Raw genomic sequence first — 27,375 nt, forward strand, 5'->3', positions numbered from 1 at the left:
ATGAACGTCTATAATGCTTACAAGAAGGCTGTAAGGATCCATTATTCAAACCAAAATGGATGTTCTACAAGGAACTTCGGCTGAAGGAATACGGAATAGCATATCATTAATTAATCTTCTCCATAAACCCAACAAAATATGGTATTCACAAAGATACATGGATTTCCTTGAGCTCCAGCATGTATTAATTTGTCAAAATTATTCAGTCTTCAACTGTCAAAACAGGGCAACAGGCCGATTAATGGAGAATATCTATTAAAAAGGATATTCACAGATTGTCTTTAGTTTATTTTGACAGTAAACAGCTTTAAAACCCTTTTCTAAATCCTTTCCATCTAAGTTCTTCCCTATGAACACGATCTTGTTTACTCTTGGTTCATCTGGGCCCCATAACCGATCAGGTGAACCTTGGAATATATCATGAACTCCCTGTTATAGAATAATTCACATGTTAAAGAAAAAGAAAGAGAATCAAATTGTTCAAAACTTGAATAAAATATCAATCAGTGCAACATGTAATTTCAAATGGAAATTCTAAGGGCAACTCAATGTAGTAAGAAACTAGAGGATATAGAAAACAAACTCATTTGTTGAAGGTCAACTCTAAATAACACCAAATAAATAAAGAAAATCTGACATGCTAAACAGAAATGATGAACAAGAGGTAACAATTTAAAAGGAACATCATCAGGCACATGAAATTGTTTTCACTATGTCTGGACCAATACAAAATGCAGCCTTTCATGGTAATCTGTTCCAGGAGTAGCCATGGCTGAGTCATAACTAAAGATATAGAACTAGCATCCATCGAGATTACATTGACATATGCAATGATGCCAATCCTCAAAATGTCCACAGGTTTTCAAACAGTCACCAGTTATATTACATGGACACTGGTTTGTGCAAACTCGTGAGCATCTAAGTGTCACATCAGTTTAATTCTCAGGCTTTAGACACAGGGACACTACTAAATATCTTACTTTTCAATTCCTCCCAATATATTTCATAGGCCAAACAGAAGGTTTTTCAATTTTGATGGGTAAACTTTTGCGTTGGGACTCAAATCTGAAACCTCCCACAAACCCTTCACCATTTGAGTCAAGCCTCTAGGCAGGCCAAACTGCAGTAATGACTAAGATAGAATGTCAGTTACAAGTCTAAACTTATGATTAGATAGAGGTTTGTTCTTCTGCTCCTTCATTGACATACTTGTCAGTTACATATTCATATCCAATGCAAGTTCTCACATATTTCGAAGTATTTATGTAACATAAATGACCACAAATTGCATTGTGATACCAAAGGAAATGTCAGGTCTATTAACCTCACCATGCAAGATATTTACCTGGTCAACATTTAATGCTAGGGTGTTGAGTTATTATCAAAAGGACATGGCATCTTACAAACTTTATAGTTAAATAATTTGTGATGAGATATAATCAAATTAGAAAAATAAGAACGAAACAAGCAACTTGAAGGCAAAAAAAAAGACAAAGAAAATTGCCAAAACCATAACAGATCTGCCCTTGATCATGAGACCTTAGCTTGAGGCCATATTAGCATAGTTCCAAGAGATATTATAAAGTATTCAAGCATTGGCATGTTTTAGACAATAAAACAGCTACTCCTATGCTAGAGGTGGTTGGCACAATCTGTCATACTTCATCATAACTCCTGTCCACAGATTTAGCATATAATCTATACAGCGATTTTGTGCTAAATACGCTGGATTTGGTTACAGAGACTATAACAAAGTTACCAATTTTTGAAGTGGAGTGTTTGTTAAAACCTTGTGAGATACAATACAACAAATGATATGACACAAAAATGTGATAATTTTTTTATGGAAATCTATACATGTCATATCTTATAAGTGTATCTTCGGACACATATATCAGATACATGATACACAAATATGTGATATTATGATACAATGATTGATATATGTATATATATAGAACTATTTTCATAGTTTTTAAGAGAAAATCAAATTTTTTAAAAAAAAATTCTTAAAAGGTTTATTATATTAATTATTTAAAATGAACTTTAAGGTTAGAGATTGATCATAAAATAAATGGTGAGGGAGAGGAGAGGAGAAAGAGAGAGTGCAGGAGGGAGGGAGGGAGGAGAGAGTGAGAGGGAGGGAAAGGTAAAATAATTCTACATAAGAAAGATTCATATTTGTTGTCAAAGGCACACATGAAATGTTGAAGGTTAAATAAATTTATTCTTGAATGAATATTAGAGAATTGTCATTTGACTTATTAGAATATTGACATTAAAAATGATGATGATTGATGATAAAAAAACTTTCGATTAACATATTTTGCTTTTTGCATATACTTTTTTCAATGAGAGAAATGATCAGAAATATGGAAACTTGGAACATGGAGATGACACACAACACATAAATACATATGCCTAGCTACAATTTGGAACCAAAACTCAAAAAATAAAAATTGATGCCACTATAAGAACAAGGGAAAAGGCTAAAACCAGTATTGATTTGATGTAAACGAAGAAATCATAGCCAACAATTTTACAAATATTGTGCATACAAGCAAAGTTGACATAAGACTTTACTGGGTTGAAAATTATTCCTCTCCCCTCCCCTGGTAGATGAATCAGTTTTATTAGGTTATTTTCCTTTGAAAATAGTTTGATACAATTTCTAGTGTGTCATCTTAAGGCTAATGGTTCATCAAAAAAAGAAGGATGTATAAGATTTTATAAGATGATATAGTATAGTGCAGCAACAAAAATAAAGATGTGATATCAATCAACTTGGAAGAGAATGAAATAATTTTAATGTAAGACAAATAACAGATCATTTTGTACCATCCAGAACCAAGAATTTTCAGATACCAACAAGTCCAAGATATATGGCATGAAACCCACCTGAAAGACAAACCTCTCATCCATACCCTGAACAGAAAGGAGACCTTTCATCCGATATATATCTTCACTACGTTCCAACAACAATGTACCCAACCATATGTTAGCCTGAAAAAAAAAAAATAAGGAACCAACTCATCAGTCCAATATTATCAATATGTTATGTCCTGAGATAAGTAAAATCTGAATTGGAAAAAATGCTCCTCGAAAGAGCTTCCATGGAAAAGGAATAAATGATTTCTCATCATTCATAAACTGACATAGGTCAGGTCAAGGATATAAAAAATTTGGACCATAATTTTAGACGCAGTTATGAAGAACTTGCATATAAACTGCCTGCAAAAACACTAAAACCAACCTTCTCAAGGTCCAAGCTCCCTTCACAAACTATGCTGACTGAAGAAACACCTGGGTCATGAGTGTGATCATGGGAATGGTGATCATTGTGCTCTGCATGTCAATGTTGAAAACATCAATATTACTCATTACTGTCATTAGAAGTATAAGAGCCATAGAGATTTGTTGAATTAAGAACCCAACAATAGACCAGATATTCAGAATGCTATTTGTTCTTCCTTGTGAGACCTTGAATAACGGGCAAGTACAATTAAAAGCTTCGTTCAGCAATAGTTCATGGATATTATATCACAAACGAAGATTAAAACACAATGGCATCAAAAGTGAAACTTGAGTTGGGAGTTTCATACTTGTTGTTTCAGCTGACGAGATGTTTAGTTTTAACATCAAATGGAAATTGACAAATCAAGCACTCTACAGGATTAGGAGCAACGAATTCATCTGTCTAATTTATTTCTTACATGAGCTCTGAATAACTCCAATATTTTATTTTGTTTCTAAAGAAAAAATAGTACAGCATCCAAGATGCCCTAAGTAGCATTCTGAATGCTTGGGGATTCAGCAACCTATCCAGAATATGAGCACAGAATAATAACAAAACAGCTAACAGATGTCAAAATTAATTGTTGATGTAAAATGAAATAACAAACACAAGACCTATACCAGCTGGAAATTACTAGTTTATAGTAGGTGTGTAACTTGTAATTGGATTAAGAAACATAGAAGTGGGACAGAACAAATTAGAGAGTGAGGTAATAAATTTTGGTGGTTGTGCCAATCTGTATAATAGGCATAAGCCTAATGTGTATTTTAAAAAATATTAAATAATCTTCATCTCTGAGAGCGTCAAAACCAAGCAAAGGCATATCTTTGCGAGGATGAACACATGTTCCATTGCATACAAATTTTTATTAACTCATCATTTTGAGGTAGCATGATTGATTATTTTTAGGCATTTGGGTGTGTTCCCTACCTGTGAAAACTAATCCGTGTTTGTGTCTACCTTAATGTCAGATGAGTGACACTGCACGATTATATTAACCAGATCATTCTATTTTCTTTGTCTCTTGTTGGGGCAATAGTAAATCATTAGTTTCATTCATAATTAGAAAGTGAAGTGTTCAAACTCCCAAGAGCTGTACCCAACTTCAAGGTAAGATCTCCACCAGAATTAAACACAATACTAAATGGCATGAGTTTTAATCATCTCCTTCTACATATAGAACAGCAGAGCCATGTCACCCCCCACACCCCACACCCTCCATTTGCATGCATATGTCCTAACAAACATCTTCTTTTTTTTTTTTTTTTTTTATAGGTATCCTAACAAACACATATTAACTTTCATAAATATTTGCCACATGATCTATGTACACATAAAAACATAGATCATTAGCAATCATTTAGTACAGATCTTTTTTGAGAATGGATGTCAGGGTGGGTCAGGGGAAATGGAAGTATTTTCCAGCTGCTAATTAATGATTATGCAGCATTCATGCTTCTATAAAAGAGAGGCTATTTTCTGAGGAGGTCATCTTTTCAACCCTCTACAGTTTGTGTGGGGATAACGCCCCTGGGCTTCGGCAATTTTGTTGGGATTTCATGAAAAGTAAGGTGATGGGCTTTTTCTGCAGAGTTCTATAAGTTAGGCTCTTTTAAAAGAAACTTAAATGCCACTTTTATAGTGTCACTCCCAAAAAAAGGAGGTGCAAAGATTTAAAGGATTTCAAATCAATTAGTTTGGTAGGGGGCTATCCAACTTCTAGAAAAAGTCTTGGGTAATAAACTAAAAAGGTAGTGAGAAAAATGGATTCAAATTTTCAAGATGTGCTTGTAGAGGGTAGACAAATTTTAGATGTGATCCTCATAGCAAATAAAGACATTGACTCAAGGTTGAAAACCATAGAGAGTGGGGTAATATGTAAACTGAATATCAAAAAGGCTTATGATCATAGCAATCAAGGTTTCTACTCGTGATCTTGGAAAAAACGGATTTAATCCTAAGTGAACAAGATGGATCAAGTGGTGCATCTCCATGGCTCGCTTTTTTGTATTGATTAATAGAATCCCAATAGGATTTTTCTAGAGTTCTAGTGTTTGAGACAAAGTAACCCTCTTTCCTCTTATGATTTCATTATGGCCACGAAGCCACTATCTTATATCTTGAACAGGGCAAAGGAAAGGATCTTTATAGCGAGGTTTTCAACTAGTGTCCCACCTATTATTTGTTTGTGATACCCTTATTCTACATAGTACCAGTAAGGAGCACATGGAGTACTTGAGCTAGGCATTCAAGTGATTTTGAGGCAATCTTAGGTTTAAAAATTAATTTGGAGAAACTTGAGTTGATGCCAATTAGGGGGTTCCTAATATCAAGGACCTGGCTAGGGTTTTAGGTTGTAGAGTGGGTACTCTCCCGAAAAATTATTTGGGCCTTCTGTTGGGAGCTCCTTTCAAATCTCCTTGAGTTTGGAATGTAGTGGAGGAAGGATTTCAGAAACAGCTCCCCATGCAAAAGAGATAGTACCTATTGAAAGGAAGAAGATAACTTTGATAAAAAGCACCCTATCTAGTGTACCAATTACTACTCCTTATTTTTCATACCAAGAATGGCAATTTTAAGGTTGGGGTATATTTAAAGGGATTTCCTTTAGAGGGGAGGAGCACTTAAGAGAAAGCCACTTGCAATCAGTGTATTGATCAACAATCTGCATAGAAAAGAGGGGTGAGGGCTTGAGTATTAGAAGTTTGTCCATTAAAAAGGAGATTCTTCTTAGTACATGGTGTTGGAGATTCACAATTGAAAGTGAATCCCTTTGGAAGTGGGTGATTACAAGAAAGCATGGGGAGCAAAAGGGCAGATGGTAAGTAAAAGAGTGAAGGAAGGGTAATAGGTGAGGTTATAGAAGACAATCAAAAGCAATGTTTTAAAAACCGGACTGGCCGGTCCAACCGGTTCAACCGTCGACCAGTCGCAATGCCGGTCCGGTTTACCCTATTAGACCGTTTTAACATTGAACCGGTCACGGACCGCCTAAACCAGCGGTCAGACCGATGAACCGGTGGAACCGGACGGTTCTAAACGAACCGAACAGTCCAAGTTGGCCCATCATTTTGCAAGCATGAGGACCCATTGTATAAAAACTTTAGGCAAAAAACCATACTGGGCCATGTCTTAGTATGACAAAGCCTATACCCATCCAAACTATTTAAGTGGGCTAAGTCTTGAGCCCACAAGATGGGATGATGCTGTGGCTTTCAATGAGGATACCTTTTATAGGCATCCTTTGCACCCTTATTTCTTTCAGAATCTGATGTGGGATTGCAAACTAATATTAATGAAAAAAAAATAACAAATGCACCCAAGAGGATTTGAAGCTGGGACCTCAGGTTTTGTAAGTAAACTAGGACACCACTCGGCTACACACGATTTGTTATTTGATATGCCAAACAAAACAATATATATTGGATTTTAAAATTTTTTATAATATTAAATAAAAATAATATAATATTTTTAAAAATTACAAAATTAGTTAAAATTTTCATTTTTAATATATTCACATTTAAATATTATACACATTTCATTTAATATGATTTAATTTGATAATATCAAAATAATATAATTCATTTTTAATTTATTCATATATATTTTAAAATTTTTATAATTATTTTTAATTTTAATAATATACAAACTACATATTTATGACGTCAACAGTTCGACTGCGGTTCGACCACCGGTGAACCGGTAACTTTTTCAATTCAATGACCGGTCCGGTTCTGAAAACATTGATCAAAAGTGAGTGGGAGGTGTTTAACAGTAAGATTTTATTTAGGGTGAGAAACAATTGAAGGGTGAAATTTTAGAAGGATAGGTGGTGTGGTGACAAATCCTTAGGAGAGGTCTTTCCTAAATTATTTTCAATAGCCATTGCTAAAGATGCATGAGTAGCCAAGGTGTGAGAGCAGAATGTGGAGGAAGATTGTTGGAACCCTAAGTTCACAAGACATTCACAATTAGGAGTTGGGTGAGGTGGAGACTTTTTTTAAGAGATACAAGCGCAAACGACATTAGGGATATAGAGGATAATATGATCTGGGAAATTCAAAGTGTGTCAAATTCACAATTAAATATCTATATTCCTCCTTGTCAAAGGGAGTAACAGAGGCTTTCCCCTCCTGCATTATTTGGAATCCACAGGTCCCATTATGCAGGGAAGAATATTGACATTGAATCAACTTAGAAGGGGGGGTTGGAGGATGCTGAATAGATGCTACCTGTGTAAAGGGGAAGAAAAAATGAATTATCACATCCTTTTTCATTGTTCTAAAGTAGTTATACTATAACAGTTAACTTATGCTCTTTTCAGAGTGCAGTGGGTGATGATGTTCTCAGTTAGAGATGCCCTTCTATGTTGACATGGATCCTTTGTTGGGAAGAGGAAGAACACTTGGAGAGCAACTTCTATGTACTTATTTTGGGCAATATGAAATGAGAAAAATAGGAGAGCATTTGAAAAATAAAAAATGTGAATCAAGCAATCATTTATATCTAATTTTTTGGAGTCGGTTAAAGCATACATATACAATTGCTCATTATCAATGGTAAACTTCATTTATTAATTGAGCTCTAAGCAAGGCAAGAGTGCCGTTTTTTGTGTAACCCTTTGTTGTGTTTGGCCTTTTGGCAACTTGTATACACCATGTATGCTTTCATGCGCCCTTTTGTTAGGAGTTATTAATATAATTGATCTTTTCCTATCAAAGAAATAAAAGAGAAGAAGATCACTGTTGATATTTATCAGTTAAAAGATGAGTTTCTCCTCTTAGAAGCAGTCTATTTATTGCTTTCATTGCCTAGATGACATTATTGGAACATCAAATTTTTTATGGATATGCCTCTCTCATTGACTTAGTATTTTAAAAATTGAAGACAGTTTTTTTGTATCAAGACCAGCTAGGGGAAAGTGGATATTCTTTCCCTGCCATCCAAAAGCTAAAATGGATAATAGCATGTGTTTGCCAGCATTAAGCAACCACTCTCCACAGTTAAATGCGTTTCATGAAACTCAGGGACCATATCATCATGTGGACTTTTAAGTGAACTTCTCTCTTATCACACCTCTTCAAATAGGTTTCATTTTTATGACTGATGTTAGCTGATTCAACTTTCAAGCATAAAAATGCTCGAGGACCAATGCATAATTAGATAGGTACAATCTTATTCTATATTTTAGAAAATTCCCCACAACCAAAAAAAAAAAAAAAAAAGGTTTGAGAATTGAAGATATTCTTTGGCAGCAAAAAATTAAATTATTTCAAATAGTTAGGAATTTTTTTTTTTTTTTTTGAAAAACCTTTATGCAATAACTTGATTCATTCATTGAGATCATCTCGTTCTAGTTTAAAAAACAACAAATTTCAGTATCAACATCCGTGCCCATCCAGTACACGTATAAACAAAACAGAGCAAGCTTTACAAGAGCAAAAATAGAAACAGGAGAGAATCCAAAAAATTCTAACAGGCAAGAAATCACAAACTACCTATGTGTCATGGACTATCTAATCTTTGCCAACAGATAACAGGAAGCCATCATTCACACACATTAAAAGCAGTAAGAAAACTAAATATAAATCACTATTGCTACAAAACAACATGGCTGAAATCAAGAAGACAAAACTGGGTGGCATGCAAGAACAAACATCTTTTGCCTGGATACTGAAAAAATATTTAGAGTTACCATGTCCGTGGTCATGTTCATGATGATGATGATCATGGTGATCATGGTGATCATGGTCATGATCATGATCGTGGCTGTGAGTGGCATGATCTTCCTTCACACCTTCTGAATTGACAGCACTCTCAATCCTGGCAAGGTTCCACCAGATGTTAGCTTACAACCCCAAGTCACAAAAAGATGCTCAAAAGGCCAGAAAGAAAGCAAAGAAGTCTTCATGAAGCCAAACAGTAAAGTACTTCATCTGTCAAGAGCATAGAACCGTTTCTTCTTTGTTGTTTCATTGTCCCTTTTTCATGGGTAAATCCCAATGCCAAAGGTAAATACATGAGGCCATAAGTAGACAAAAAAAAAAAAATGGGATAAACAAAACAAAACCAAGCACACAAACAAACAAACACTGACACCAGCAGAGAAGCTAAAATAAAACAGTAAAATGTGAGGTCAAGCTGCTCCTGCACAGAACAGGCAGAAATAAAAACCTACAAAGAAACTCTCTGGGCTACTAATGAGGATGAGATCCATAGAAATAAGGATTTGACTAGGCTATCCTTCCACTTTCGTACTCAGTAGACTTCTCTGTCATGTTAACTCCTTAAGGCACTAAAACAAACATAAGAGAGGAACTCTCCAACCTTTTTTTCTTTTTGCTTTTTTTGATAGGCACTCTCCGATCTTTACTCTCATTCTTTTTCAGGAACTTTCTTTGCCACCAAGCAAGAACATTTTTACTCAGTCATGTTACACTCATATGGTCTGCTTCAATTGGCCATGGTAAGGATTTTACCCCAAGCTGCTTCTCACTCAAAAAAATTAATTTGGAAGGAACAGCTGCCAACCAAACCTCAATAACATATTCCTGAAAAGCATATTAACAGAATCTTCTATCCATATTGAGCTTCCAACTGATAGTATCTTTTCTGGCTCTGCCCACCATTATCTCATATAGCATACTCATAAACTCAACCAACTCCTCTAGCTACCAGCCCTTAAAGCTCCAAATGATAACAAGGGACTAGTGATTGCCAGTCCAGCCCTCACCAAATAATCACACATCATGTGTCCTCATTCGGCACAATACTAAACAAGTCCTGAAAAATATACATCAAGGTAGTATCCCCACATGAAAAATTACAACAGTATCTGGCTCTTTTCCCATCAATTATTCAGAACTGAGTGAAACTGAGAATATCCATCTACCTGCTCCTAATTCCCAGCCATCAAGAGGATATATATCAACTAAAACATTATTTCTATTCAAAAAGTTGGGAAATAAAATAAAATAAAATCCTATGTTCCAAGGGAACTTAATAAGGCCAGGGAACTATGATATGCAGAGAGAATTATGAACCTAATAAGAATCCAGATCAGGAGTTCTTTCGAGCATCAACAAGCTACTAAAACTCTATAGAGGACAGAAAACAGAAACCAAATAATAAACAGGGTAGATCCCTTGTTTAGCCAAAATGGGATACCACCAAAAAATATCCAAAATTGTTATGACATCCTGCCAAATTCTCCAAAGAAGCACCACCTAGGAGGCACAAGTGAGCCCATTGGATATAATCGTCCAGAGAGGCATGTTTTTGTTCCTTTCAAGCTCCCACATCTGCTCGACAGCTTTTACCTTCATAGTGAAACTGATTTATCAATACCAAGCTGGAGATTGGCATAAACTATTATGAGGAACAGAGTAACTAGAGTCTGCATCCATCTGCCAAATACATTGTAGATGAAAAGGCGTTAACCAACTTCACTTCTCACCATAATGACAAATGTTAGATGACAAGCATCCACTTTGCCTTGCAAAAGGTTTTTTTTTTTTGATAAGTAAAAGATAGAATATATTAAAAGCGCTAGCACAATGGCACGGCAACGTACACATGGAGTATATCGTATAGGCCATAAGGCTAGAAGAGAGGGGGGAAAATACCTACCCCTGAAACAACCCATTGCTTAAAAACACTGCTCAAACCATAAAAACCCCAAAAGACTAACAAAAATCCACATGAACCTCCAGTATCCCAATCCCTGCAACCCAACTGGAAAAAAATAAAAGAACCTCGTACAGAAGGAGACTGTGATCCCACTGCCCCTCCCTCTTCCCTTTGCTGAGAGGGCGAGCGATTAAAATTGACCGAGCGATCTAGTTTACAAATCTCTCTCCAATCAAGTAACCGGCAACAATTTCTTCTTTCCCCTCACAACCTTGCAGAAGTTTGGTCAGCATCAACTATAAAATCAAAATGAAAAGATGATGCAATACCTCAAACCCAAATTTCTGGATTTCATGGTAAATTAATTACTTGGTTATGCTAATAATGAAGGATATATGTACTATGTAACTGTGGGGCCATAAAAAGGGGGAATTTTCTATCCTGAATTATTCAAGGTTATACAGGATTTCTTTTATATCAAGGCTAAGAAAATTAAATAAAACTTAAGAGGTACTTTGCAAATCTGTCGGAAGTACAGAAAACCTAAAATGAGCTTAAGCAAAAATAGGGTCTTCAGACTCCTTAAAAGACAATTGTTCTGGGAGAGAGAGAAAGAAGAGAGAGGGAGGAGAGACAGACAGACCACAAGAGAACTCACTTTCCTTGAGCATTATCAATGGACTTTGAGACATGGTAAGTAAACTAATTCCTTTCTCATAATCCAAGACCTAGAAGTCTTAGGTGGAGAAATCAACCATAGAAAAAGTAGAAACTCGCATCTCTAAAAGTACGAAAATAAGTTGAATCAGTCCCTAGACCTAGGTCTCAAATCATTTATTCAGTGTTAATCCATGTTAATAAGACACCCAAAGCCTTTATTATATATATGGGATGAAAATAACTTGATTTTGACACTTGGGACATGAAATCAGATTCTTGGAACTGTAACTTGATTGTGATCTAGAATTTTGTCCAGTTTGATTGAATGAGATGATGACCTGATATCAAGGAAGAATTTCAATGATTGAACCAACGCTTCAATTAATGGACATGGAAAAATCCACCATTACCAAAATGAGGACCTGAGATCAGAAATTGTGAAGCATTTGTGAACTAAATTAGTTCTATGTCTAACTTTAAGAAAGGTCGCCCAGAGATAAAAGCAAGGGAAAATCCTTAGAATTGCAACTACAGTGAAGGGTAAGGGGTTGTAATATAGCTTGTTATTTTGGTAAGAACTTTTCTTGAGAACACTGTGAGGAAATCTATAGTTTAGCTATTTTATTACATATGGAATTTTAATAACCTGAAAACGTACAACAAGCTACTTCTTTGAGCATGTGTTCTTGGCTTCTGAGAATATGTTTATTTGAACAAATAGCGTCAGATCACTTGAATATGCTCTGTGTGGATTACCTGTTCACCTTAGTGGCAAGGGAGAAAGGGCAAGCTGCCAACCTTTACATCTCTTAATGGGGTTACCATACATTGTGCCTAACCAATAGGTGGTAATTATTGACCTAAGCACCCATGCCGTGATCTGTTCAGGCACCATTTGTTATCAAACACTAGCTAGCTACAGTATTTGATCCTAGCCAACAAGATGCTATTTTCTGGGCCTTTTACGTCCGTTAGGACTCAATGAATTGTAGTTAAGACCTTTTTATGGTATTTGTCTTAAAAACTAGAGATTTTGAGAAAACATGATTTTTGGAATTATATGAACTTTAAACTCACTGAGAATTGTTAAATTGCCTAGATGCCTGTGACATATGCTTTGAAAATCATATCTGGCTAACAGGTTCTACTTCCACAAAAGGCCATGTCTTATTTTGGACACCATCTTGAACTGTTTTTGCTCTACCCTGTTGGATTATTGTTTGTTAATGGTTGCAGCCTCACCCCTGAAAAATATTTGTAATAAAGAGCAGCCAGGCAAGAAGTGATATATGAGGAGTTGGGTTAGTCACTGAGCAGGCTTCTGAGATAGACTTGGGAGCTGCTAACAAAAGGATTTGTGCTACCCATAATTTTGATTTTGGATGTCTGTTTTAGTAATTGGATTCTGGAACTTTCGGGTTGGACTTACGATATTAGTTGTGGATGTTAATATGAACCATCAACTATCTTGTTTATCCATGAAATGAATAATAAAGAGCATAAAATAAAAGGTATGCCTTCCTTGTGCCTTGGGCCTCAAGTGACGCTTGCTTGAGGCAAAGCAAGGCACTTCACATGCACCTCCCTGTGCCCTGGGCTTTTTTCGCTCCTGGACTTTCTTTTAACAACTACAGCTTTCATGCATTACTGAAGAAGGAAATTAAATGGAAGCAACTTGAGGTACACCTCAAATACAACACTGCTCTCAAACTTCTTTCATCCACATGCAAATGACTCTTATCTGATGAATTCAATTAAGGATAGCTTTTTGATCAGTACTGAACTATCTCAAAGAAAACCAAGTTTTTTACCAGATAATATTAAAGGATAAACAACTATACAAAAATAGAGCATTCAGTTCATTTATGTGATTAGGCCTCTACAACCCCCTTCCTCCCTTTGAACAAAAGTGTATTAAGAAAAATGAAACACAAAGAAATGAAAAAGAAAGGAAAAGGGGGGGAGGGGGGTTTGGTTGGGGGCGTGGGGTGGTGGTTGGCGTGTGTGAAGAAATGAAAGCTATCAATGTAAAACAACTAAGCATATCACCAGTATCAAGCAAATAGATAAAGCACAAATCAAAGATGGAATTTTTTTATCTTAAGTGCTAGAAATGAAAATACACTAAATCAACCGCAACCTAAGAAATAAGTTAGCTTATAGACAAGGGAAATGTTTAAGCCCTACAACAAAGAGAAGATAGAGAAATAACCTCTCCAAATCAAAGCCTCCTACTCCAAGTACATAATCCAAGTCAACTTTCCAAACTCTGTCCGCTTGAGATGAGCCATGCGATTTATATTCTGCTTTCAGCAAAAGTACCACACCACAGTCCAACACATCCAAAACGAAACAATAAGAAAAATGAAAGCCATCCAAGCAAGAAGCAAGGTACCAACCTTTATCCGCTGGACCAATGAAGCATTTCTGGCTCACCAACAAGATCAATCTGTGGCATCATGGTTAAGTAAATCAATCAGGCTTTAGGACAACAAATCGAACATCTGAAGTTAAATCTATCCTGGATCTTAGCATGATTTTCTGTACAACAACTTCTTGTTGCAGCGATTCTACAGAACTTTGGTACCATGAGATTCTTTAAATGGAAAAACCACATTGCACATGGTGACAAACCAGGCTGTTCATGAGCTGGGTTTGGGCTGTCTTATGACCAGAGAATATACATATAGGCTTTTCAAGAATCCTGATGCTTCAACTAGAGCAGATTAAGGTCAAAGCTTAACTACAGAGCGCAACAAGATAAGAGTGTTCATATGTACCTTATTTACTATAATACGGTCAGCATAGGCAATTTGCTCTACTGCTTCATTGACCACTCCTTTAGGCTTAACCTCATCCAAGTGAAAATCAGCATGTTTAGCATCAACCAAAGTAACAACGCCATCCAGTTTGACATCATTGAAAATCTGATCCTCAGCATAAAATGTCTGAATGATTGGTGCTGGATTTGCCAATCCTGTGAAGTTGCAAACAGATTCATGAATATAAAACCAGAGAAATCCAACACATTTAGCTAGTCGAAATGCTACATATCTGTAAAGGAAGTGTATATACAACTCTATCATATGCCCTAAGACTTCATGATGTAGAACACGAAGTACAGGGAATAAAGTCAGATTGGGTGTTTCTTGGTAAGGGAGGGAGTGGTTGTTTTGGTTGTTCTCTCCCTTTAAAGTTGTACCTTTTGGCACCCTTTCTATACATCCTGAATACCTTGGTGTATAGCATCCTTATTTGATATTTATACCATTTACCTTTTTACTTATTAAAAAAAGGGACGGAAAAAAGTTTAGTTGTCTTAAAATTATCACTGTGGTTTCAAATCATACAAAGATTATGCAAGGCATTATGATTGTAAAGGGAGGAAATCCCTTTCAACATACCAAACATAGAGATAACATGGAGCAAAATGGATAGGAATGATGGAGTTGTATAAGAATTTCCATTCATACAAACAAAGAGGCATGAAAGCAGTGGAGCAAACCTCCAAGTTTGACTATCTTTGTATACAGATTGGTTTAATGAAGTAATGAATAAATGACATCTTACAACCAATGGATCCTAATCCAACCATTTGAGATGAAATGGGGTGGTTCATGTCAACCTAGAAGATACTTGAGAATATGCTTGATGGCAAAAAACATAAAAAGGGTTTGGAGTTCAGTGAAAGAAAATCATATCTGGAAACCTAAATGGTGAGCCAGAGACTAATAAAGTGTTGTTCAGTGAAAATAAAATCAGTTGGGGATTGCCATCAGTGACATGAATATTGACGTTGATAAGGAGTGGAAAAGGGAAGGAAATAGCAAGCTTGGAATGTCAAGCAACACTGCTTCAAGTTCCTCAAACAAAGCAGAAAATTACAGATTTGATCATTTGCTTGTGCAAAAATGGGAGGCACTGCTTACCCATGTCCACAAAAAAGGGAGATAAGGAACAACAAGGGGCCAACATGATGAATATCATGATGAAGAGGACAAAACAATATTCTTCCAGTGCAAGGGGAGTCATTGGCTTTGCAATGATCAACGACATGCTGGAGGTTTAAGAAAGTTGGAGAAGACAATTCTTTTTGTGCTGGAGTCTTTTGTCATAGTAAGATATGCAATATTATTGTTGATGTCAGCAGCAGCCAGAACGTTGTTTCGGTGAAGGTTGTTAAAAAGTAGAGGTTGCCCATTTAAAAGCATCTTAACCTCTACAAGGTTATATGATTTCAAATGGAAATAAAGCACCCTACTTCCTTTCATCTGGTTACATTTACTAGGTGATAATATAGATTTGTTTTTATAGGCAAAAGTGCAATAGAGATATTAAAGAGCCAAAAAATGCTACACAAAGCACATAGGAAATATACATGTGCGCACCAAAGAAAAAAACACAAAAGTCCTCCTCTTATTGGCAACCTAACCAATCAATAAAATCAATCATAGAGAAGGACTCTTGTCTTAGACCACCTTTGGTCCATTCTAAAAAGTTACATAAAAGAGAGAATTTTAGCTCTTGATCTAAAAGCTCAACATTATCCAAATAGTCCAAGACAAACAAAGAGGAGCTACATTCCACGCCTTCTTTCTCCTCTTCCCAATGGATCGGCTATGCCAACTAAGTAGCGTTACTTAGACTAAGGTATGCGACACCCAAACCACTCCCAGACAAGGAGAAGACTACTATCATAACAAATTGCCTTGGAACAATGAAGAAGGATGTGATCGCAAGATTCCCCCTCACCTTTACATAGAAAACATTTGTTCACCAAAGTCCAACCTCTCCTCTCCAAGGTGTCCATGATTAGAATCCTTTTCCAAGTTGCTTCCCAAACAAAAAAAAAAAATGACTTTTATTGGAGCCCAAGAATTCCAAATAAGCCTTGCCAAGAAAGAATCTAAACCCCTTTGAACCATCCCATCATAGAAAGATTTAACTGAAAACTAGCCTCCCTTAGTAGCCATCCACACCACTTTGTCATTCACCTTCCTACTCACTGATTTACCATGCAAACACAAAAGGAGTGCTTCAACACAACCTAATTCCCAATCTTGAAAATTCCTTACAAAATGAGGGTTCCAATACCCCCTAAATTCAGCCTGCTTCCAAGCATCACATACCCAAGCCTTCTTTGAAGTGACTATAGTGAACAAAGAAGGGAAAGAGGTCCTCAAAGAGGTGTCCCCACACCAAATGTCCTTTTAAAATCTTACCCTTATTCCATTGCCCAAAACATAGGAAATCTTTCTTTTGAAAGCTTCCCATCCTTTCCTTATAGCTTTCCACAATCCTATGCCATAACCATCCCTTGCCTCCAAAGAGCACCAACCCCTTTCTTCTACCCCATACTTACCAATGATTACTTTCTTCCACAAGGGCTCCCCTTCTGACATGAACCTCCAACTCCATTTGCCTAATAGAGCCTTGTTCAAAATAGAAAGATTTTGAATGTCTGGCCCTCCTTCCACCATTGGCTTACAAACTTTGCGCCAACTCACTAAGTGAAGCTTATTTTCAAGAGATCCCCCTCCCCAAAGAAAGTCCCTTTGAAGTTTTTCCAATCTACAACACATCTTTCTTAGAACAACAAAAATGGACATGAAATAAATGGTAGCCTAGACAAGGTACTTTTGATAAGAGTTAAAGCAACCCCCCGGACAAGTATTGTCTCTTCCACTTTGCGAGCTTTCTTTGCATCCTCTCTTCCACCAAGTCCCACATTGTGGTTGATTTAAAGGTAGAACCCAAAGGAAGCCCAAGATACTTGGAAGGTAACAACCCCATTTTACATCCTAGAATATCCACCAACTCCTCCATTATAGGAATACTTCCGGTTGAGATGAGCTCACCTTTTTCAAGGTTGATCTTAAGCCCAGAAATTGCTTTAAACCACATCAAGACCCAATGAAGATGCAATAGTTGGTCCTTAGAAGTCTCACAAAAAATTAATGCATCATCCGCAAACAAAAGATGAGACACCTCCACTCCCTCGCCACATCTGCCTCCCACCTTAAATCCTGAAAGAAAACCCCCCCTCCCTAGCTTTCTTAAGAAGAAAGCTAAGTGCCTTCATAGCCAAACAAATAAATAAGGAGACAAAGGATCTCCTTCCTTCAACCCTCTTGAGCTATGAAAAAATCAACAAGAGTCCCATTGATCAAAACTAAAAATTTGGCTGTAGAAGTATACCAATTAATCTACTCAATCCACTTATGACCAAAACCTATCTTATCCAAAACCGCAAATAAGAAGTTCCAATTTACATGATCATAGGCTTTTTCTCTGTCTAACTTACATAGAATGCCATTAGAACCACTCTTTAACCTCAAATCAATGGCTTCATTGGCCAATAAGGACTGCATTAAGAATTTGTCTCTTTCAAAAAAGCATTTAAGAAGAAAAGATGAACTTTCCCCACTCTTTAAGTCTATTTGCTAGAACCTTGGCCAATAATTTGTACAAGCTCCCAACCAAGCTAATAGGCCTAAAATCCTTTAAATCATCTGCACCACCCTTTTTTAGGATTAAGACCAAAAAGGTAGCATTCAAACTTCTTTCAAACTGCCCAAGGTCAAAGAATTCCTTAAAGAAGCCTAACACATCACCCTTGACAAAGTCCCAACAAAGATGCCAAAAACCCATGGTAAACCCATCAGACCTGAAGCTTTATCCCCATTCAAAGTTGATAGAGTTGAAAAGACTTCCTCCTCAAAGAAAGGATGCTCCAAACTCCTCGCCTCCTCCCGAGTCAAAGACTCAAAAGACAATCCATTAATGCTAGGTCTCTAGTAACTGTTGTCAATAAAGAGATGACTAAATGCATTGATCACCCCTCCTTAATCTCCTCCTCACCAGACAACCAGTTCCCAGCCACCCTTGGTATCTATGTTATCACCTAGTAATGATAATACAGATCATAAGCCTTATTATCTATATTATCATTACTAGGTGATAATATAGATAATAAGGCTTATGAATGCTTGTCTCATGCTATTGAGATGGATGTAGGACAAAGATGCACCTCTACACTAAAGCCAATGTGCATTCATTATGAATAAACAGGCAAAGTTAACTTTGTAGACTCCAAAGGAGAAAGTCACTCTTACCTTCTAAAAGCAACAAAGTTAATAGGATTTTTTCCTGCTTAAGAGTTGAAACTAACAGTAGGAAAAACAAGGATTATGGATGTGCTGTTACAGAGACTGTAAAACATGGCCAAATAATTTTCATGATTGTCCACAGGAAATCAGCTCCTATGAGGGACTCAAGGAGAGTTAGTGATGCTTTGCTTGTTCTCTTTGTAAGGTGCCTTGTTAATAAATTATATTTTTCCCAGAAAAAAAATGCAAAAACCAACAGGCTTTTACAATTCTCTTATAGATTTGTTCTCACTTTTTCCTTCCTTGCAAGCATCAAAAGAGAACATGTGATAATTGCAGACTCCAAAGCATACATTAACTTAATAAAGTTGTTTGAGAAAAATACCTACCTGTAGTCTCTATAACAATATGATCAAATTTCCCTTTCTTTTTATTGACCAATTCTGAAATCATCCTAACAAGATCACCCCTCACAGTGCAGCAGAGACAACCATTATTGAGCATAATTATGTCCTCTGCCCCAGTAGTCTTTGCAGCAACTAGAGAGCCATCGATGTCGACTTCACCATACTGCAAAGTCAACAAAAGGATGTGAATTTAGATAACCCATTTCGATGATGGCACCACAAGCACCAGGTCTTAATTAACAACTAGTAAATTTTTAAACAAGACGAGCTTGAAAACTATCACAGTTTTCAGCAGAAAATCCCAAATCATTTTATTCCAATCCACATAAATGCTGAATAAATTCATCACAATTGAGCAATTGAAGATTGATTCCATACCTCATTTTCAATCACTGCAATGCGTTTCCCGTGATCAGCAGTTAATATATGGTTTAGTAAAGTAGTCTGTTCAAAACCATAGAGAAACAGATCAATATTATTGACTGGTTTTTTTCCCCAAAAAAAAAAAAAAAGGAAATAATTCTCTAAAAGAATCGACAGAAAAAATAAAGAGAAAATGCTAACCTGAAAAAAGAATGAGAAAAGAACCTATCGCTCATTTTTTAAGCGTTTTTTCATATGTTTTCTCCAGTTTTTTCAGGGAGTCAAATAGATTAGGGGAAGTATCATCTTTAAATTCTTGATAGATATTTCATTGTGAAACTTGGGGCAAATTTGAATAAATTCACTGTCATAAAATAATATCCTTTCCCCTCTAGTCCACAATATGTTCAAAAAATATTTCTAGGGAAAACTAAAGTTATGGCTATGTTTGGGCACTGTTGTCAAGAACAGTTTTTTATTTTTGAGAACAAAAAAACATTAAAACACCTTTGGTTGTCAATTGTTCCCAAACGTGTTTTTGAGGATTGTTTTCTAATAACATATTTTAATTGTTTTCAATTGTTTTGGGGGGTTGTTTTCTAAAGAATGATTGAAAATAAAGCATGCTAAATAAAAATTATTCTTAAGAGATACTTAGAAACAGAAACCAAGTTGAGAACATTTCAAATTCCTAGACAAACTTTTGTTCTAGAAAATATCAGAGAAGTGAAAACATTCCTAAATAGACCCTATATTTCCAACAAAAAGATTCACATTTTTAATGGAAATTCATAGAGAACATTTTGGGTTAAGTTGCAAAGGAAGTGGACACCCTAATATCTTGTATTTAAACTGTCAAGAGCAAGTCCAGTGCTACTCAAGGTCTCAAACACTAGAAAAATGTCATATGACAATCCTACTTTTTTTACAACCTCAAACAGTATCATCCTATCCAAAAACTACTTAAAATAAATTTCTCCTAGAAAATCTTAGCATAAACTATCTTTCTTGATATAAAGAGAAACCTAAAAGACTCCCTAGAAATTTTCTAGAGCAATCCAAAACTCTTATTTGAAAGCCACTACAAATACTATAAACCTAAATTCTATTGAATATAAAAAAAAAAAGGAAGACAAAAACACAAGGAGTGCAAGAAGAGTAAAATCGAATGCATTTGAGGTAAAAGCAATATGTTCATTAAATGATAGGCAAAAGCAATATGTTGATTAAATGAACAAAGCCTAACAAACGGACGCACTAAAGTATACACAATGTATACAAGGGCATCAAAAGGCCCACGAGGTCATAGTAAAGACAAAAAACAACTACCAGCCACAACCTAAAGCTCAACCAATCAATAAAGTCCAACATGAACAAAGTGTAATCTCCTATATACACCTTCAACCATCCCCAAAATTAAGCATAAACACTGCTTTGATAGCTCGCTTTGCTTTGTCAATATTTTCAAAGGCCCTCCTATTTCTCTCCTTCCAAATGGTCAAAAAAAAGAATAAAGGAGCAAATCTTCAAGATTTCTTCCTCTTTTTCCCAACAAAGGAGCCATGTCAGCTCAGAGTGCTTTCCTTACTAAGGATTGGCATCACCCACTCCATTCCAAACAGAGTGTAAATTATCTACCATAAGCTGACTACTTTTGAAGAGTAGGAGAATGTGGTCAAGTATTTCTTACTTCTTCTATACTCAGCTAAAGAGTACTTTCCTTACTAAGGATTGCATCACATACTCTATTACTGAGTGTAGATCAACTACACGAGATGACTACTTTTGAATAATAAAGGAGATGTGGTCAATTGTTTCTTACTTTCCTATGCACATGTTGCATCTATTCGGAATTTTTCACCCCCTTCTTTTGAGTTGATCCACCACCAAAATTCTTCCCCACCATTTTCCCAAGCAAAAATCTACTCTTAGTGAGATCCAAGGGTTCCATAAGATAGGAAGGGAAAGCCTCCATTCTACCACAATGGTACACTACAAAACTCCTCATAGAGAGCATTTCCTTGTATGCAACAAGGAAGAGGATCTGACATTCAGTTCTATTTGTCTTTTCTTTTTTTTTTTTTTTTTTTTATAGGTAAGTTCTATTTGTATTATTTTCCAAGTTACAATGCCACATTAGCAAGAAGAAAAAGGATTGAGACAGGGCAAGTAATGGGCCACATTCAGCAGTCAACAAAAATCAGCTTCATCTTATAAAGAGTAGTTTTGGTAGTAACCCTGTTTGTGAGACAATGAAGAAATATTTCAAAGTTAGCACATGCAATATGGAAACTCAGAAAACTAAAAATAATTGGAAATGATTATTTGGAACTTTTAGAAGACTTTCTACAAAATCCAGCGAAAACCAATAAACAACATGCTTCAAAATCTATCTTTTATGTTTATCAAGTCTTTTTCTCATAATTTTTCATAAACATTCTCTGAAATTTCTCAATCATTCTTAAGTTTACAATTTGATTGAATCTAATAATAAATACCGGAATGATTTTGGTTCTATAATGACTTTTGCCTAAAGTTCACATTCACCATATGGCCTTTTCATAGTTCACATTCGCTCATAAGATTCACACAAAGTCTTCCAACACATTTCTATTAGCTTGTAAATAATTTTCCTGTTCACATAGTCCATAAATTTTTCAGACTGCGCTGTTCTTTTGACAGGCAAATTAGAGATATATTAGATAGATACCAAACAAAAGACAGGTACTATGCAATGTAAACAGGGAGTATGCAAGGCACACACAAATGTGACAACTCAATATTAAATAAATACAACAATAGGTGTGCTAGCATTCTGAAGAAATTGGCATAGAAAAATACCCATCTTCCAAGAAACCCATGATCAAGCATAGACAAGTTCTTTCATTGCTAATTCTGACCGATCCTCCAAACCCTCAAAATTCCTCTTATTATGCTCTTTATATATGCATCAGACAAGAAACAGTGCCAATTTTCAAACCTCATGCAATGAGTCCTACAGACTGCAATTCTCACTTCTGTTCCCATTGTTTTGCTCATTTATGTGCTTGTTCTGGTAAATGAAGTTTGAACTTCGTTTTCATTCTAGAACATTCCACAAACTTTCCACCATTTGCAATCTTCATATAATGTGGTGAAGACCTTAACTTAGAACAATGTTCTAAGAATCGGACCAGACTAGTTGGACTGTCAACTGAAGCCTGATCTGGTCCGGTTGAGGCTTTGAGCTAAATTACATAATGAACCAGCATCGAAATGTGGACCGCTGAAACGGTGGAGACCGGCCAGTTCTGGGCTCTGGGTTGGTCTTATTCACCACCAAAATGTAAGCCCAACCCATTATGCTGCCTAGTGAGCTCCACTATAGTCCCCACCCCCCACACGCACATTCTTGCTTGGCTAAATAAGGAATTTAAAGCCCATTTTATTCTCATCCACATCCGATGTGAGATGAGTTTAAGAACATTCATGAAAGAAACTCAGCTGGGAACTTAAACTTGGACTTTGAGTTCAAAATATGGAAGAGGCACCACTTCAATGATTACAATTTATTGATCAATGTTGCAAACAAAACTACAATATTTTTGTACAAAAAAAATTGTAATATTTATATTTAAATTATATAAGTAAAAACATATAGTAAAATTAAACAACTGAATATCTTTCATTTTTAATATATTCACATTTAAACATTATATATTTTAATTAATAAAATTTAAAATATTAATAATTATTTATGGTTTAATTTGATAATATCAAGAATAAAAAAATAAATATTATTGATTTTTAATTTATTTATCTATATTTTAAATTTTAATTATATATCAATTACATATTTATGACATCACTTATTCAATTTTGATTTAACCATCAGTCCACTATTGAACCATGAAGCAGTAACTTTTCTGGTTCAATGACAAGTCCAGTTTTAAAAACATTGCTTTAGAATCACACACCAAATTGCTTTTAGTACATTTAAGCAACTTGATTAAATTCATTAGATACCATGTCACCATCATAATTCTTTTTTTCCATGACAAGGTTTAACAATTGAGTTTGACATTCTTTAACAAAACATTCTAATAGATATTCCACACCCATTGATTTAATTAAAATAAATTCCAATCATCAAATCTTTGAAAATACTTAACTTATAAAATGGAATTCATTAGCTGACATGACTTGGTCTTTTAGGAACAAAATTTTTAAGTACATCCATGCCACATGACATCAACCTTATAGCATAAGCCCTTTAGGCCTAGCTAAGTAGTAAAGGGTTAAGGTAGGTTTGTGGTAGGTTTTAGGTTCAAGACCTACCAGGGACAAAAAGAGGAAATTAAAAAAAATACCTATCAAAAAAAAAAATTCAACCTCGAGGCAAATTTCAACTAGCAACTTATGCATCATAAATGGTAAAATATGTTGTAGGAGTACATTCTAGACTTTCCCCTTGTTTTGGAATATGAAACATGTACTTATTACAACATTTATATATTTATATATATATATATAGTTAAATTTTTGTCCCCATTAGGACTTGAACCTAAAACTCCCACAAACCCTCCCATCCCTTTACCACTTGAGTCAGGCCTCAAGGGCATGTACTTATTATAACATTATATGAGCCATGTGCAACGTGGAATAACATCCTCACATGGATAGTTGTAAATGCAAAGTGTATAAAAGGAATTTCCCCTACAAAGAGAATAAATAAAAAAATATTTGTTGAACTACCAATTTTCCTAAAAGTTTAAACTTACTAGATTTGGGCCCACGATGTATATCAGCTCTTTAACACTCTCCATCACATGTGGTCCCATACCCACACATGGAGAAATACATAGGCCCAAAGGCAAACAACCACAATTAACCTCTTAAATGCGAGTTTAATAAATTGCAGAAATCGATATATGTGGTGAGGCTCAAACAGATGACCTCCGGTAAGACAAGGCTCTCATACCATGTTGGACTACCAATTTTCTTAAAAACTTAAACTTGTAGGATTTTGGCTCACAATTTATATCATGTTCTTTAACAAGATTTTTATAAATATCCTTAGGTTTTACATGGTTACCAAAACCAACAAACTTGCTATTTGCATCCAGAAACTAGATTAGAATGACGAGGTTTTTTCTCTAACAATGAGACTAGTATAAGTAAAATTAGTTGCCCTTAAAGTTTTTCGGTTTTTCCACTCCTATACTAAGGATAGCAAAGAGAGTGGTTAAGAAAAGGAAAAAAAAAGCTTGTATCAAAGGCTAATGATTTTTAATACCAGTGAGATCTTCAAGATTTGGTTTTCTCTAGTCTTAATGAAAAAATTATGGGGGTGTAAGTTTTTTTTTTTTTTCCTATTTCTTATGACTGGTCATAGGAAAATAAAGTTCAGGAAGGATGATAAAATACAGAGTTCAGTAATGATAGCTTAAATTCATGTAATATTCATCGACCTCTCCAGCTTTTCAGGGTGCATTTGAATTCTCACCTACTCATGAAGTTCTACTCCTTTTTATTTTCTCAACTATCAGAATTTAAGCTACCAAACAAACAGAAAAGTACCTATCATTAAAGCAATCACATCATTTCAAGGTAATACAAAGTTCCTAAACACGGATTTTAAACACCAAATCGAAGCCTACAGAAAACGCTATTGTATAATGTATACTTCTCTATCAGTACTATATAGCAGCAAAAGCTAAAGCTATCCTATATGAGGCCTTCATGGATTCTCAAAAGGCTTCTCCAAAAGAGACAATTCGTACGCCCCCAAATTTTCCTACAAATTAATAGAACTCCCAAAAATGCAATCCACATAACCCAGCAAAATCAACTGCATTTATGCTGTTATACAAACTACAAAGAATAAAAAAATTGAAATTTTTGAAACCAATGAATAATGGCAGTGCCCATCTCATTTCGAAACGAACGCTAAAACGTGAGGACACCCCAATTCGCATATTTATTCTCCAGAACGAACAAAGCAAAAATGTTACCTTCCCAGAGCCCAAGAACCCAGTAATGATGGTCGCTGGAATCCGATCATCAGGGGGGATTTTCGTCAGCACATCGGAGCCCTCACTCTGCGTCGTCTGGGCCGCCACCGCCGAGAATCGACGGCGGTCCCTCTGGGGCTTGGAGGAAACGCCAGCGACGGCAACAATCCTCCTCGAAGGGACCGGAAACGAATGAAAGTTGAGAGAATGGGAACCATAAGCCTTCGGCCTCCAAAGAAGGGGCAACACTGCGGTACGAACCCTAGGACGTGAAGCGAAGGTGAGAAAGGTGGTCGCGAGGTCGAGTGAGACGGCAGCCATAGGTTGAGAGTGTGGCTTTCGCGTCTGGGGGTTTTAGATTTTTAGAAGGACAGGCTTATCTATGGTTGTAGTTGTCGTCTCGTCTGTAGGATTTTGTAGATAGTTTTATGAATGCGCCTAGGAAAATGCCAAAGCAAACGTTGCTTCTAGATGTTTGTTATTAACCCAATTATAAGACAATTCTAATAATTTTGCATGTCACTTTGTCGGTACATTTTGTGTTCGGCTTGACTATCAAGCCGATACAACCCATCTCAGATGCACCTCTTATTATTAAGGGAACGATTTGACATGATTAAAAAAAAAACAAATTTTAATCAGCGAGAAAATTATAAATATGCTGAGATCACTTTTCTTTTCCAAGATTCGTTTTTTATATATAGCTAACAAGTTTTTCCACGTGTCATATCCTTATTGGTTTTGTCCATAACATCTTATAATTGAAAATATTTTTTGAAATAAATGTTAACACGACTATTTCGAGTTATAATCATGATATACAAATATTTTATACAGATGTTTGATCGTCATCACGTTATGCTTATTTTAAAAGGGATTAATTGATTAAAAACGATGAAAACATCTCAAATTTATAAAACTAATTTTTTTCATTTTTGAACTTGAAGAGTAACTTATTTTTTTACATAAATAACCTTTAACATTTTCATTATTTACATATGTATTTTAAAAGAAATGGTTACTTTTATAAGAAAAAATATGAGGACATTTTTGTCAAGAATTGGTATTTTTTAGGTTGAAAAAAAGTGAATAGTTTTTCAAAGTGGAGAAAATTTCATCAATTTTAATCGGTTATCCCTTTTAAAAATTGTATATGCATAATGACAACACTTTCATGGGAGTTTAAATAACATTCTAAATTATCATCAAATAATATTGCTTTATTATTTCTCTTATTCTCTAAAATAAATAAATAAATAAATAAAGCTAGTTATATCGGACAAGACAATTCTTACCTTGAGCAAACATTAGGAAATCACTTTCAAGTTGTTGCATTTTGTATTGTGAGGCAATAAAAATGAGAAGAGTTGCTGTATGGCATATCTATTAATAATTTAGATCATGATACCTACGACATGTATATTCATCCATCTTTGATCTGCTTACAAAGAACATAAAGTATGTAAAAGAAAAGAGTGAGATTATTTATCCTCTGTGCCCACACTTCTGATGTTCAGAGTCTCCTACACCTACATCCACTCGCGGAGCCAGCCAAGGCTCATGGAGGCCACATGACATGCCCACTCAATTTTCTATAAAAATATTTCCTTACGTGTAAAAAGTTTTTTAATAAATGTGATTAAATAATATTACCAAAAAGATAATGATATATTATTTAATATTATTCATACTTATTTTTTCTCATTGATTCAATATTTTTTTCTTTTTATACTTATTTTTATGGTTGGTTTAACTAAATCATAAAAAATAATATTTATTTAGTTTTTATTAACTATTTATATTTTTATTTGAAAGTAAGATTTTTTTTTTCTTTTAATAACCGAAATCATGGCCAAGCCCTTACGACTTTCCATGGGACCCTAATCATCAGTAATAAGTTTGGAACCGAGAACCATGTG

General features: G+C 35.4%; 1 pseudogene; it reads right to left on the reverse strand.

Moving 5' to 3' along the window:
* Positions 1-75: 75 nt before the first annotated feature.
* LOC117922602 lies at positions 76-25,858 on the reverse strand (annotated as a pseudogene).
* Between the last annotated feature and the right edge of the window lie 1,517 nt (positions 25,859-27,375).

The sequence above is a fragment of the Vitis riparia genome, chromosome 9, assembly GCF_004353265.1.
Source record: "Vitis riparia cultivar Riparia Gloire de Montpellier isolate 1030 chromosome 9, EGFV_Vit.rip_1.0, whole genome shotgun sequence".
Taxonomy (NCBI): domain Eukaryota; kingdom Viridiplantae; phylum Streptophyta; class Magnoliopsida; order Vitales; family Vitaceae; genus Vitis; species Vitis riparia.